Here is a 14038-nt window from a genome sequence, read left to right as displayed (position 1 = left end):
ACTGTGTGATAGGTTAACGTGGTTGTAGTCAGTACTTGCGAGAGTGGGTGGGGAAGAGCGTGGGTGGGGCGCTCTGAGTGCTAGTGATAGTGCAAGGAGGTACTAGGGGGAGGTTAAGTGGTGGGGTACTGGGATGAGGTTGGGTTTTGGGGTACTGGAGTGAGTTGCTGGGTGTTGCAAGGGTGGGCAAATGATTTGGTTTGATTCAGAGGTGTGGTGAGGCTGTGTGTGGATGAGGGTTTGGATGGTACGGGCTTCACGGGGAAGTGCTGGGGTGATAATGTTAGGTGATGTTGGTGTGGGGGCCACGGTGTGACATGCTGAAGGAGGTTGGGTGGTTGGCTTCAGTTGTTGGCATGCTGATGTTAGGTTGGGTGGTGGGGGAGATGAGGTTGTTATAACCTTGATTAGCTCCAAGGATCACACAGCACACCAAATGCTTCTTAACTCCTTTATTCCTAACAACATACTAACTTCCCCTCTCATCCTGCCTTCCTCTCCTCCCGCCCCTCCCTTTCCCATTTCTACTTTCGGTTTCCCCTTAAAGGGGTCGGCATACTTTTTCCCTTTGCAACAGAGGTTTGGTTGAGTGGTGGTTATTGGTGCTGGGGAGAAGAGGGATGGAGGTGGTGGTGTTTGGTGTTGTAGTGAAGTTGGATAGCGGGTGTGTTAGGTGAGACAGTAAAGGTGTGGTAAAGGAAACCATCACCAACGGGTATGACGTATATTCCCCAAGATTTGTTTTTTAAATAATAGTGCATTTTACAGCACATTGTCCATAGATGCCAACATTCCGTGGCACCTAGGACGGTGATTTCGTTAGAGAAATCGTGAGACAGCAATGTTCCCATAGCAATGCATTGGGGAAAGAATTATTGTGGGCAGGAGAACGTGAAAAATAGCAACATACTTGCCAACCCTACAGATTTAGGCAGTAGGATACTGCTTTTTAAGCAATCCTACCGCCTAGAGATGTGGGTGACCGATCCTACTGCTTTTTACAGTGGCAGGTAATTTATGTGACTCTAAGGCAGGCTGCAGAACAAAGTATGCAACACATTAATAAGTCTGTATGTGCAGTGCGCTAGTAGGTGATTACTTTGATTGGGCTCAGACCAATCCACTGACCTAACAGCTATGTGACTCTGCCCTGCACTCTCGCCTGGACAACCCTTAGGTGAACCACCAGTGAAGGCAAGTGGCGGAGCGTAATGCCATCACCCAGCATCTGCCTCTCAGACTGAGGGGGGTATCAGCCTCCACGGCATCCAGTGTTCAACTTGCACTGCAGGAATACTTATGTATTGCCCATGCTGCTGCTACAGAGCAGTGGCAAACGTTGCTACAGAGCAGTGGCAAACGTTGCCTGCCAGCTCTGTGTGATTACCTTCTGTGTAATTTAATTTGGTCTAAACTTACCATTCAGAATTATACATTTTTAACATTTGAACATCTTTCCATGTTGTGCTGTTTGCTGGGTTGTGTATTTTAGAATGCTTCAATGGTGCCAACAATGTATGTTTTTTATTTTCCTGTGATGTCATTGTTATGTGAATTATTATTTTTGAAACTTTAAAAATCCTACATCTTTTTGGTCACAGAATGTTGGCAAGTATGTAGCAATATTTTTCACAGAAAAATCGGGAGTTACCTGTCTAAATATGGAGGGTGGGCATGTATGCATTGTCAGAAAAAATAGTATAACGACCATAGGAATGACTGTCATTGCTGAGCATGTGACTTAACCTGTTCAGCTATCTTTTCAGTTTTGTGCCACAATCAAGGGTTAATGTAAATTACATTTTAAAAAGTGAACACTGCAAAGACAAAATACTTTGTAAGTGTGTTCCAATGTTTGCTTTTAATAAAGGAATCCCAATGACCTGCACAGTCTTCTTCACGGAGAAGGCTCACGTTGAACATTATTATTTACAAATGATTCTGCAAAACATGAGTCGTCTCGAGCTTTGAAAAGTTATGTGCTGTATGCATACTAATTAGATGTGTTCTGAGCAGACATAGCTGTTCAAAGATTTCGGGACGCTGAACAAACAGCTTGAAAAATAAAAACCCTAGGATTCACTCGAGCTATACATTTGGCGCCAGCATTGCCTACAACTCCCAGTATGCCCGAGTGTGCGTGCGCATGCGCCTCCCCGGCCCCTTCCCAGCGTACTTTGCGCACTTCCGCTGGATGCCTTTTTGTAATGGTGCAGCGCCAATCAAGGGGAAATGAAATCTCAGTGTTCGTACAGTTTTTTTGCAGATGTTCAATTCAAGTAGGTGGATGCAAAATGTTATACGTGTTAATGGGAATCATTGCTGTTAACAGCGATCCCGAGACGCGGTGTGTGCACAACAATGAGTGAGGAGAGTGGGAGGGAGCCTGGAAATGAGTTTTGGCTAGTGGAGAATTTTAAATGCAGTTACCAGCCCGTCATCCAAGAAGGGGGCTGTTGTTGATAAGGGGTTGGCAGTTTGGGGAGAGGAGGGACAGTAGGCGAGAGAGCAGCTGGAGAGAAGCGGAATAGAGGAGTAATTGGGGAAAAGAGGAACGTTTCTGATGTTACACCAGAACTTTTAGGGGGGTGTGTGGGTCGTTTGAGAGAGTGAAGAGCAGTTGGGGAACAAGTGGTGGGTTGTATGTTGGGGAGGTGTGGGGGTGGTTGGCTGGAGGCATTAGGGGGAGAAGTGGTGGGTTAGGTTGGCAAGTGTGGGTGTAGTTGGGGATGGGGCAGTTGGGAGAGAAGATGGGCGCTGATGGAAGGGGAGGCCGTTGGGGAACAGTGCAGATGTGGGGGTGGGGGAAACTGAGGGAGAAGGGAGTGGGACAGTTGCAGGCAGAAGGCAAAGTGGAGTGGAGGGGTGTGGGCATTTGAGTAGATGTAGTATAAAGGGCAGTTGGGGAGCACCGAGAAGGGGGCCGTTGGGTGAGAAGGGGCAGTTAGGGGATGAGTGGAGTGGGAGCAGTTGAAAAATTGGGGAGGGGAAGTTGGTGGCAGTTCAGTGGAGGGGACTGGTCAGATGGGGAAAAGGGTGGCAGTTGGGTGAACGGAAGAGGTGAGGGCAGTTGGGGGTAAAGCACAGGGGAGCAAGTGAGGTGGGCAGTTGAGGGGGAGGTGGGATGGGGCAGTTGCTGAGTGAGGGAGAATGGGATGGGGGCTGAATGTGTAGTGTGCATGTGAGGGGCTTGGGTGTGTGCATGTGTAGAGGCCCAGGGTGTTGCCTGTGTGTGAGGGGGCTGTGTGGGGGAGGTGATTTGTATTTGGTTATTTATTTTAATTGTAGTTGGTTATTTATAATGTGTTTAATACCCAGCGGTTTCTAACCGCGGACCCAGAGTTAGAACCCCTGTTGCTCCACATCGTCTTGCTTCCAAGGGCAACGCTTTGCCCGGTGAGGAGGGTATGTGTGTGTGGTGGCAACTGTATGTTGAGATGCTTTTGTGCTCTGTCAGTCTGTTTGCTGTGTTGCTTAGGTGTGTGTGTCAAGGATCGCTCTGTGTGTGGAGGGGGGCTGTGTGTGTGGAGGGGGGCTGTGTGTGTGGTGGCCTGTGTGTGTGTGGGGGGGATGTGTGCCTGTGGGGGGGGGGGGGGCAGGATTTGTGGCAAAGCGTTGTTCCTTATACAATTCCACACTGTTTCACCAATCTGCACCACATTCTGCATAGTTACCTTTTAGCACCCTCCGGACATTACTGGCTATATGACATTTGGCCTCCACGCCTTTCCCCACATTTCAGCAAAAGTCAACATTTGTGGGTTTGTGACTTGGTCCCAATACAATTCCACACTGTTTGACCAATCTACACCACAATTACCTTGTAGGACCCTCTGGACATGACAAGCTACATGACATTGGGCCACCCCACCCTGTTCCCTGGATTTTAGCACAAGTCATAATTTGTGGGTTTGTGACTTGGCGAAGCGTTGTTCCAAATACAATTCCACACCGTTTCACCAATCTGCACCAAATTTTGCATAGTTAACGGTTAGGACCCTCCGGACATTACGAGCTACATGGCATTTGGATACCCCACACCGGTCCCTGGATTTCAGCACAAGTCATAATTTGTTTGTGGTTTGGCGAAGCATTTCTCCTTGTATAATTCCATACCGTTTCAACAATGTGCACCAGAGTTAGCATAATTAACTGTTAGGACCCGCCAGACATTCTAAGCTACATGACATTTGGACACCCAACCTGTTTCCCGGGATTTTAGCACCTTCACGCATGAGCCGGTTGCCTGAAATCAGTGAAACATCAGTGTGTTTGTAGAAGGACTGGTCCTCACCCGAGGAACAAAACTCAAGGTCCAGGCCCTAGGATGCACAGTTTCCAAGATATTTGCACCACAATGCACTGCAACGAACTGCACCATGCAAGGGTGAGGTGACGGGTGGGGAAAGAGCACAGCACGTCCCAGCATGAAGCAGCACACCAACTCTTGCCTCCCCCAATGTCTGCTCTGGGGTATGTCAGCCAGCCACACGTGCCCTTTCTCAGTGCAGTTTACTTCAGGGTGCAAAGCACATCAAGCGATAAGGGAAATGGAACAGCGACCAACAGGATCAGTGTTATCATGTCTGTCTACAGAACTCATTCGGAGAACAAGTACTTTTTGCTGGTGTTAAATAAAGAACATGAATGCATGTGTTACATACACCTTCATGTTAGCTACAGATCACAAATTACATCCCCACGGATTTGAACATGTGCTTTAACGCATTGCAATTTGAGTGCACCCTTCATGTTACAGGTGTCAAACCCAGCAAGATACCTCAGGAGCATATTACATTTGCTGCTGAGATCAATGAAGGTCACAGGCTCACATTTTGATGGATAAGTGAATGTACATGAATACACCTGTTGGATAGATGTTGGTAACCTGCAGGTAACTGGTGGCAGTAACAATAAGAAAGCTCACTCAGGTAATGTTCCTGTGACATAAATCTGTGTTTGACCTACTTGTTAATGGTTCCAATCTCAATAAAAAAATACATAATGGCAATTCCCCTGTTGAAAGGTATGTTACCTTCAGGCCACAGGTACCTATCCAACAAGTGTTATAAAATATAGCCATCATTATAAAGGGGAGCCTAGACAGACAGGAATGTAAAGGCTAAGGGGACAGATTTTTTATCACCTAAATGAAGGAGAGTGAGGTAGATTCAACTGAGAGGAGAGATGCTGGGCAAGGAATATTCATTCCAGTCCACTTGGCTGCCCCTTGCAAAATTTCCAAGGTAAGTTTGTCATTTATTTTAAAGTCTGTTTATTGGCATTTGTGGTCATCACATTACATCAGGATTTAAATAATTAATAATAAACAAAACTAATACAAACTGTGATTTTGGAAAGATCCCCTTGCCCCGGACAGGACAATGGTAGAGAGGCCCAGTGAATCGTATCACCCGTGAAGTGTTCGATAATCGGTTTGAGATTTTCTCTGAGGGAATCCTCATGGGTTCTGTAGATTTCGATGGCTAAATATTTGAAAGAGTTTGGCTTGACCCAGTAGCCATCAGGCATCTTGCGTGCCCCCCCCCGCCCTGTATCGGAAAGAGGACGGTTTTATTCCATTTTACCCATAGGCCGCTACAGTCCTCGAAAACCCCAAGAATTTCTATAGTCCATTGTATATAGGTTGCCAGCTCCCCAATAAATAAAAGTAAGTTGTCCGCATACAAGGCCTCCCGCTCTTCATTACCGTTGGGCCACGCCAAGCACAACAAACCTGGGTCTGAACGAAGCCACAGTGCCAGGGGTTCGATTGCTAATGTAAAGAGCAGGGGGGGGGAGAGGACACACCTGCCTCATGCTTCTTCCAAATGGGAAATCCAGAGAGGAGCCGCTGTTGACTCTGAACTGTGCCATTATCCCATGATGGAGGAAGTTCACCAACCCCATATATTCATCGAATCTCATTCCCGACATTACCTCCCATAGGAACTGCCAGGAGATCGAGGCAAATGCTTTCTTGAAGTTGACTGATAGGATAGCCGTCGGGGACTCTATCAAATTGGCCCTGTCTATTGGTATGTGTACCCGACAAATGTTCTTTCTAGTGGAGCGCCATGCCATTAAACTGCACTGCTCCATATGTGCAGGCATCGCTGTGAGCAGACAATTTGCTAATGCCTTCACAAGGATCTTTGCTTCACTGTTAATCAGCGATATTGGCCTGTACAATTCCCTATATATGGGGGGGTCTATCATGCATTTTCCATTCTTAATGGGAGACTGCAACTCATGCTGACATAAATCATCAGAGACAGGGCTAAAACACTCAACTTCCCACATCTTTCTCTCTCTTGGGTTAAACCCACACATCACCTGAGAAGTACCACATGGATCACGCCCATCTCCACTTCATTTCCACATCAACTCCTCTACTAAAGCCCATCAGCAAGCATAGCCTCACATACAATTAGACAGATGACACACACATAGTGCCTCATTACAGGTTTGGTGGTATGTTGTGATGTTTTTTGAAGTGTTTCGACAACAAAGAGTAGTTGTTATATTGTCATTTTCCCAGCAATGAGGCCATCCATCTGAACAGGAGTTCCCTACTTGAAGAAGCATCAGCAGGCAACTGAGTAGGTCAATATTGAGTCCTAATGTCAGGGCCTTTGTAACACTTTCTGGAAACGCATAAGACCCCAGCAACACCATAGCAAACAAACAAAATATGTATGCTTTGCACCCATCTGCTACATGAGCAGCATAACAACTGTGCTGCCTCTGACTCTTGCACCACACGTCCCCCTTGCCCCTGCAGATCACTCCACCCATATGTTTGTGCCTTGAGGTCCCTCTTCTTTGGCCTGGACTTTCCTCTCATGCACCTGATCTGTCTGCACCTGTCTTGCTGCTAGGTTGCCTGGTGAGTTCATTGTGCATTGTCTGCATCTCACTCTACCCCTCTTCCATCATCTCCATCCGTGGTACTTTCCATCTCCCCCATTTACTCTAATTGCTACTCCATCACCTATCCTACCTCTTTTCTAAAGCCTGGAAGGATAAAGTTCAAGAAAGCTCTCCAATACAGGCCTGCCCATCGCTGACACCTACGTCAATGCTTCTTCGAGGTAGACTATCACTGACATCTTCTTTGTTACTTCAACTCCAGACCTTCGGACTCTTCACCCATTAATGGTGGACCCAGATGGGAAATGTTCTTGGCACATTTTTCATCCTCTAGGTGCATCATTAATGTCTACCAGAATGGCACTGTCATGGCCCAGAACTCTTAGCCCAACCTCCTCCGTCTTGATGGATGTCTTTCATCTCTCATCAACTTCCTCCTTTCTCCTGCCACTCCTCCTTCTGCTACGCCCCAACACTTTTGCCACCACCGAGGTGTGTGCCGCATCCCTGTACCCTTCCTCAGAAGACCTTCCAAGGTGGCAACCAGCTTCACTTAGATACCCTCAACTTTTGCTCTGCTGTTGAACATTCCTCTGCTATCTGTCACCTCCTTGAAGACTTTGACCTTGACGTCCTCACTCTCAATGAGACATGGTTCACTGCCAGCTCTGTCACAAGATCCTCTCTAAGTCCAGGCTTTAACGGGCTGGAGGCAGAGTGGCCCTGAGATTCCCTGAAGGAGTCCCTGCTACTATCATACATACCCACTCAGTACAACTCTTACTTAGAATGCTTCCTCTGCAGGCGTGGTCTCTTCTGTCCTCTCACTGACTCTTGCCACCATCTGCAGGACCCCTGGTCCAGTCCCTCACTTTCTTTCTGAGTGGTCTGACCTCAATTCTTCTCTCCTGGCCTCTACCTCCAAACATCTCCTACTCAGAGACTTCAATATTCAACTTGACTCTCCTGATGCAGCCACTGGACTCTTCCGCAGCCTCTGTGACTCATTCCCTCACGATTCTACCCTATGGTCTGACCGACTCAGCCGAACCCACCTTGGATGAAGGATGAGGATCTGCCCTTCCCTAAATATCTTCCTGCTTGAGCCATTCTGATTTCTAGCTCCAATTCTCTCAGATGCTTTTCTAAGTAGAGAGTGGGGGTAGATCTCTCTCTTCGACAGGATCCTCCCTGTGGAATGGCCTCTCTGACCCTCTCAGGCTTGAGCTGGATCTCCTACGTTCCAGAAGCTTCTCAAGACCTTCATTTTCACACCTTCCTTTCCTCACCCCCTCCCAATGCCCCCCTCTGCCCATGGACTGGCTGCCTGGTCCCTTCTGAGTCCTACAGGGCACCAGGCCCTCCTCGCCCAGTCTTCCCCAGCACTCTGATCTCCCTACACTGCACCTGCCCTTCTGGGCCCCCTTCCCTTCACTAGTCTGACAAGTGTGCATGCCTGCCGAGCCTCGTCCACCCCCGTCCTCACACTTAGAATGTGGTCCTCACTCCCTGCATCCCCTGGCACCTGCCCACCTGGTCTCCCCTTGGCATTTGCCTAGTTCAATGGGCACTTCTATTCCCCCCCCACACACACACACTTTTGTCTCGTGACACCTTGAAACACCATTTGATGTGTAGGCGCTATTTAAATAAGAAATACATGATAACATAAAATATAAATTTTACATTGTGGAAAGTGCAATGCTTTGAGCCATATAAACAATGTTGGCAGAATGTGCAAGACTGCCCATTTCTTTCTCTTTTGTCCTCCTCAAATGGAATGCAGCAAGTGAAATTGCTAAGAGCTGTTTATCTCATGCTTGTAGATTCAGAGAGCCCAGATAGCTTGACACCAAGCAATACCAGGAGCTACAGTTGACTCCCTTGTCAAACCGGTACCATTGAACTACACCTATGAGAAAATAACCAGTTATGGGAATGTGTTTAAAGGAGCATTATGACACACATTTAAGTAAAATGCAGCATATTAATAATAAAACCTAGTGTATAGCTTAAAATAAACGTTCCACAAAACAATCGCACCATAACATAAAGAAAGAAAAACAAACACAATTTCAATCGCATTACAATGAGGAATATATAATGGACAATAGTTTGGATCTCAAATGAAAGATACATTTGTGGCATGCCATGTACTAACTGATAGTTCTCCAGATATGTTTCCTGTATACTAGGTGATGCCAAATACCTTGGAGCTGCTCCTGCCCATCAATTCTTTATTTTTATTAGTAGCAACATGTCCCCACTCAATCTCATAACCTCATTGCTGGTAATAACAGGTAGAAGATGGTCAGATGAATTGAGTTACAAGGCAGATTGCCTTAAACCCAGTACGTGTTCCAAGAGTTTCTTCTATGCCATACCTGCTTCCTGGTAAGAGATCTAGACAACCACTAGTGTAAGGATGGGTACTTGGAAAAGAGATGCAATATAGTTGCATGCCAGGGTTTTGACCTGATGTGTTTTACAAGCATGAGTTGCATTTCTGGAAATCTGATTAGGTCAGAGGGAACAGCAGCACCTGAGTTGCATTTCTGGAAATCTGATTAGGTCAGAGGGAATAGCAGCACCACACAGACATATGTTGGTGATGGATTTTAATGCTAACAAGGATTGGTAATCCTCTTTATTTTGGGATGGCTGTTCGAATTTGGGTATGAATTTATTGATAGTTGATTGAAAGCACAATATATACATCTTTCACTGAATGTTTAACTTGCAATGAAGGGGCTAAAGGGAATGTGTTAGATGTTTTTCGACTTCACACACATACAAAGCAGTAATAAACGGCTATTGTAATACAAGGCTGCTCAATGTCCGACAATGCATAGGCATTTAGGCTTAGTGATGTAAACTACACTACTGTCTCAAACAGTGAACATTTGTAGACCAATATTTAAAGCTGCTCTTGTTTGTGCAATTCTCGCTCACCTCCAGCTTGGGATTCTCTGTCCTCCCTCCACTCCCTTGGATCCCAAGTAAATATCTGTCTCTAAGAAGTCCCACACTATATTAATGGTCATCTTCCTCCTTTCTTTGAATCAGAGGCACTCTGGAGGCGCTCGCTCCAAGCGGTCTGCCACTCATTGCTAATGGTTAGCCTACTTTCTTAAAATCTGCCATGGAGAAGGCGCTCGCTATAAGCGGTCTGCCACTCTGTGCTAATGGTTGTCTTGCTCTCTCTCTGCCTTCTTCTCTTTCTTTCTCCCTTTTTTCTTTCTCCCTCTCTCTTTCTTCCTTACTTTTCATTATAAGCAGTAAGTCACAATTAGCTAATAGTCCCCGTTTTGCTTTTATAGAATTTGAGTTATGCATGTATATGTGGTCATTCACACCATGTTAATTTCATACCCACTTTCACAAGGGGGATACAGGGCCTCACAAAGTGGCTAAGGGAACCATGGTTCCATGATGAGGGCACAAAGAAGTAAGACCTTCACAATGGGGAGTCCAAACTTTACAAATTGGGTATGGTTAACACATTGTTGTGGACACCTGGTTCTGAAGGAATAAGTGACATACCTCAATAAACTGGAGCATTAGCAGACTTTATAAGTCGCCAACTTGTCAAAACTCTGATCTTGGTCAAATCAATATCGATAATGCCTTTTATGCTACTAGTTGCTTTCTAACAGGAAATATCTTCTGAAAAAACTATTGAATACTCTACAATTTAAGACTCAAGATGGAAGATTTAGCTATTTCTGCTTTGTAAGTGGTTAATATTACCATTTGATGAACTCTGTCAAGTAATCAGTGGCTGATGTAGAAGCTAATATGATTATATTGTTGCTGCTGCAGGGAATTGGTACAGCAGATGTGTCTAACTTCCCATAGGTTTGTTTCTATATTTCTAATGGCCGCATTCAACATGCCCCAATACCTGGAAGGCTTAATTTGTACAACTACTTGACCACAGTCACTCACATTGTAATTGCCATTATTCTGTTTTGAACGCGTGTGCCTTTTAAATTGCTTGTGTTTAAGTCAGATTTCCTTACTCGAAACAATGGATGTGAAATAATGTTGGATACTGTCTGGGATTAGAATTGTGATTTTGATTAAACCTCTGTGAGGCGGGTGCTCTGCATCGAAGCAGAGTTGAGGTGCACACCAGTACTTTAGCAGGCTAGGAGAAGCATATGCTGGACTTTTCTAAATCTAGGACCTTGTTTTTCTAAATGCTTATATTGTGGGTTTCCAATATAGCCTACATTAGCTTCACCTATAGTTCTCTTTTATTTGCTGTAGGACCTCATCTGGCTTCATCAATGTTTTTTTTAAATTACATTTGCCAATGGCCACTATATGCCTAATGGTCAGCATCCAGCAGTTTTTTTTAACTTTTAAACCCACTAACCTATTGGTGCATATGGCTGTGATCATGATTTGTATTTGTTGCTTACATTAATTTGCCCTATGAAAGTTATTTTTGGTACTCTAGCACACTGAGGACTTTTAGGACATTTGAGCGACTGGTGAATTTAGATTAAAAAAGACAAGTAAAGAGCCAAAACTGGAGGATTAACCAACAATTCATAAGACATGTAGGTGTTGTGTAGCAAGAGTCTAGTGTCCTAGAGAAATTGCTGGTTACTATTGCAGGGGTTGAAATTAGGATTTCTTGACCAGGAACAAATTTCAGCCCCCTTGTTTCGGGCATCACCAATTAGGCAGTAGCTAGTGCATAGAGTACAGCAAATGTAAACTTTGAGTAAGACACAAATTCTAAATGTTTGTCCATTTATACATTATCCAATGAGTTTGTCCATGATTTTCTTTTATACACATGCCCAAACCTACCCTGTTATTATTACAAAACCGTGTTTGTATTGCACCACTTGGTTTCGAGGTAACCAGGCTCTGCTTGGCTATAACCAGGAGCTAAATAGCTCCTAGCTCCTAGCAATTTCGAACCCTGTTATTCTTTTTTATTTTATTTTTTTCAAATGGATTTACATCTTTGATGTCCCCAATGTCATATAAACATGCAGTCACATAGTTGAGAGGCTTTAAATATTTGTGTAGCCTTTTTTAATGTGAGCTGCCAGTGATGCACAATCAAGATGTTTTCTTCAAATCATATGTGCCTTTTCTAAGTCACTGCAGATAGGGGAGAATAGCTACTTCAGCAGATTCCAGGTCTGTATTTATGAGGTTTCGTTAGTAAACTCCTAAAACACAACCTGGGAACATTGGGGGTCATTATGACATTGGTGGTAGCCGTGCCTGTCGTATAGGCACGGCTGCTGCCGGTGTCATGTTGTTTCCGGCGCCCGCAAATGGGCAATTACCGGGTCATTACGGCCCTGCCGGACCCGTTAATTGCCCATTTGCGGTCACTGGAAAAATGATGCTCCCCATTCCCAGTCGGCCCCATAGGGCGGAATGGGCAGCTCGGATGCACCGGCACTGTTAATGACGGTGCCGGTGCATCTGAAATGCTGTGCTCGCAGGTGCTGCTCTGCGGGTGCCTTGGCGGGCAGAAAGGCACCCGCGAGCACAACTCGTAGTTTGCTGGTTCGGGAACTACGGTACCGGCAAGCTTACTTGTACTGTAGTTACCGGACTGGTGAACTTATAATGAGGCCCATTGTGTTTTAAGGGGTTTACTATTTAATAAAGTAAGAGTGCACTTAAAAGACGGAACTGAAAACTATTTGCAAAGGTTTACACGCTTTGTAAATTTGGTAAACCAAATGTTTGCTAATGAGAATTTCAGGTGTACACTAGGTTTACAAAGGTTTACAAATACGTTTTCTTGGTAAATGAAATGTTCATTTGTGCATGAAACATTAAGTGTACTTTGGGTTTACAAAGTATACATGATTTGTAAACCATGACAGAACTTAGGGTTTACAAAGTATACATGATTTGTAAACCATGGCAGAACTTAGGGCTTACAAAGTATTCATGCTTTGTAAACCATGGCAAACTTAGGGTTTACAAAGTATTCATGATTTGTAGACCATGGCAAACTTAGGGTTTACAAATCGCTGTAACATAAAGTCCAAATGGACTTGCATCACTACATTGGTTTACTTATGTGTAAACGCAATGTAAACCAAAGGTTTACAGAAAAGGTGTCAAACACTCGTAAACCTTTGTAAACTTATAGTTTGCATAGGTTTGCATGCAGTTTACCAAATTTGTAAACCATGATTTTCATGCAGTGCAAGCACTTTGGTGAAATGTGCCACCCCGTACAAGTCCTGGTCCACGGCATGCCTTTCTGCGGGTGTTCTGGGCATGTATATGTGCCTGCGGAATGAAAGGTGTGAAGTCATGTTTGCCAACACCTGGTCAACACCTGGCATAGGCAGCGTGACTGCGTGGCCTGTGAGATGCCCCCAACTATGTCAGTTGCCCAATGAAATGACCCAGTGGCCAAAAAATGCTTTTCCAAGGGACTCAGTGCTTGAGAGCACAAGGTGGGTGATTTGAGGTCATCCTTCCACTCAGTGACCAGGTCTAGGATGATATGAGGTGGAAACCTCTAACTGCCATAGACATGGTCATCAGACATCCCAGAAAGGCTGGTCCTGCGAAAGAAAATGCGGGGCCTGGCTATCCTCCTCCTCCTGCGGTGTCCCACGATCACTGCTGCGAGAAATGGGGCATTCATCGTAGCTGTATATGCTTGTTTGTTGTTTGCATGCTGCACGGGGGCGCTTCCGCCAGCTGGCATAATATTTTAAAGCACTTCCTAAAGCAAGGTTCTTATAAGGGCCAAACCGCAGCAAACACAAATGGTCACATATGGCTCCCTAATGTGCAGCAGGTACAATGATCTACACCATATGCTAATGTAAGTATAGCAGCTCACTTCTGCTGTTCTACCAAGTCTACAATGTCCTCCACAACTAATGTGTAAAAGTCAACAACTTCAAATACATGCAGAGTTCCAACTGCATGCCTACATTATATTGTGGTGGCTGTGGTGAAGGCCTAGGCTCATCACCAGAATGCAAAGTTTGTGACGAGTTTTTGAAAACCATAATCCAATGAAAATCAGAATCCTTGCAGCCATCCACAGGCCAAGAGTATCTGAAATGTCTCAGGAGAGGATTGGGGGCAAGGCAGCCCAAATACACCTACATAAGCCCAAATTAACTGATTCAAGGCTTGTAGTTTTAGTGGATGA

The sequence above is a fragment of the Ambystoma mexicanum genome, chromosome 4p (genome assembly GCF_040938575.1).
Source record: "Ambystoma mexicanum isolate Mex_15411 chromosome 4p, UKY_AmexF1_1, whole genome shotgun sequence".
Taxonomy (NCBI): domain Eukaryota; kingdom Metazoa; phylum Chordata; class Amphibia; order Caudata; family Ambystomatidae; genus Ambystoma; species Ambystoma mexicanum.
This window is presented reverse-complemented; position numbering follows the sequence as displayed.